Source organism: Trichechus manatus, unplaced genomic scaffold (genome assembly GCF_000243295.1).
Source record: "Trichechus manatus latirostris isolate Lorelei unplaced genomic scaffold, TriManLat1.0 scaffold00149, whole genome shotgun sequence".
NCBI lineage: Eukaryota > Metazoa > Chordata > Mammalia > Sirenia > Trichechidae > Trichechus > Trichechus manatus.
Genome location: NW_004444085.1, coordinates 3,525,701 through 3,527,590, shown reverse-complemented (window position 1 = coordinate 3,527,590; position 1,890 = coordinate 3,525,701). Strand labels below are relative to the sequence as shown.

General features: G+C 39.7%; 1 protein-coding gene across 3 annotated transcripts in view; it reads left to right on the top strand.

Annotated features, from left to right (window-relative positions):
* GTPBP4 (GTP binding protein 4) overlaps window positions 1-1,890 on the top strand; it is a 44,722-nt gene that overhangs the window by 2,898 nt on the left and 39,934 nt on the right. The gene's annotated exons all lie outside the window — the stretch shown is intronic.

The window sequence follows — 1,890 nt, the reverse complement described above, 5'->3', positions numbered from 1 at the left end:
AGCAGTCTACCATTACTTGGTATCGCCTTGCCTTCCTCTCCATTAGAAGGTTCTATACCTATGCCATTTATTCCCTCTTTTATTGTTTTGATGTTGTTGTAATTTACTGATTAACTGCTCTGATTCCCTGTTGTACTTCTTTTGGTTTTGGATAGTCCTCAAGAGGTCATTTCCTAGATTGGTATCTGGCTTGTACGATCCTGCGTCCTAGATTCTGCCTGTGAGCTGAAGTTGTTGGTCCTCAGATTGAGGAACTCCCTTTAATAATTCTTGTAATTGACTTTTACATATCCCCTTAATTTCTGTTTATTTTGAAATGACCTAATTTCACCATCAAATCTGAACGACAGTTTTGCAGGATATATTATTCTTGGCTGGCAAATTTTTTCCTTCAAGATTTTATATATGTCATCCCATTGCCTTCTTGCCTGCATGGTTTCTGCCAAATAATCTGAGCTTAGTCTTATTGTTTCTCCTCTTTATGTGACTTTTTGTTTTTCTCAAGCTGGTCTCAGGATTATTTGTCTTTGGTTTTAGGGAGTGTGATTACGATATGCCTTGGTGATTTTATCTTGATGTCTATCCTATGTGGGGTTCATTGAGCTCCTTGGATGGTTAACTTTTCATCTTTCATGATATTGGGGAAGTTTTCTGTCAGCAATTCTTCAGTGATCCTCTCTGTGTTTTCTGTTTTCTCCCCGTTCTGGAATTCCAATCACTTGAAAATTTTTGCTTTTGATTGTATCCCACATAACTCTCAGGGTGTCTTCATTTTTCTTTGTTCTTTTTCCTGAGTTTTCCTCAGAGTTGTATCCACGTTTTTGTCCTCAATTCCACTGATCCTGTCTTCCACTATTTCAAATCTGCTTCTCAGCCCTTCTATGACACCGTCCATTTCTGAAATCTTGTTGTTTATCTTTTGGATTTCTAATTCTTGTCTTTGTATAATTTCTAGTTGTGAATTTATTTTCCCATTTTGTTCCTGCATTATTTTCCTGAATTCTTCCAATTTTTTGTCTTTTGCATGAATTTTGCATGAATTTGTCTATTTTTCCTCATGTTTGTCAGCTTTTTGCCTCAGCTCTTGGATAATTCTGAGTATTAGAAATTGGAATTCCCTATCAGGTAGTTCTAGTGCATTTTCTTCCACTGGAGAGTCATCTGGTGTTTTATTTTGGACGCCTACTGGAACCATCCTGTCCCGTTTTTGTAAATGTTTTGATATTGTCTGCTGTCTTTGGGGCATTCAGTAGTTATTTTTCTTGTTTATTGATTGTAGATTTGTTTGTTTCTCCCTACCCCCTTTTTTTTTTTAATTTGACAATGTCTGAGCAGGCAGACTGTGTGTTCTTTGTTGTTTGCTCGTCTGTGGGCACAATATTTTTCACCTCCTTCTCCAATTGGCAGGGTCGCTCACTCAGATATGGTATGGCAGGGCAGGTCTAGCTGAAGAGGAGTTACTGGGACAGGTTATTTGTGGCACTTACTACAGCCACCAGGGAAGGTCGGTAACCAGTGCAGGGCAGGTTCCAGTAGGCCGTGCCTGTGCTGCTCGGTGGTGTGATGTTAAGTGCACTGTGCAGGTAGCAGGATGTAGTGGGGAGATTTTTATGTGTGGTGCTAAGATGGATATGGGAGAGAGAAGAGAGGAACAGGAGCCAAAAACATACAAAGATACAAAAAAGAATGGTAGGGGAGCTTGCCGTTGGAGTGGAGAGATGAGAGACTATGAAATGGAGAAAAACAGAAAGGGGAAGAGAAAGAAAAGAAAAGAATGAATAAATAAAAATCAGAAAGGTTAAAGAACCACAAAATTCCCAGGGATCCCACCAGTGCAGCTATGAGGTCTGGGGAAGTTGCTCTCAGGTGTTGCAGTATAGCCTGGCTAGA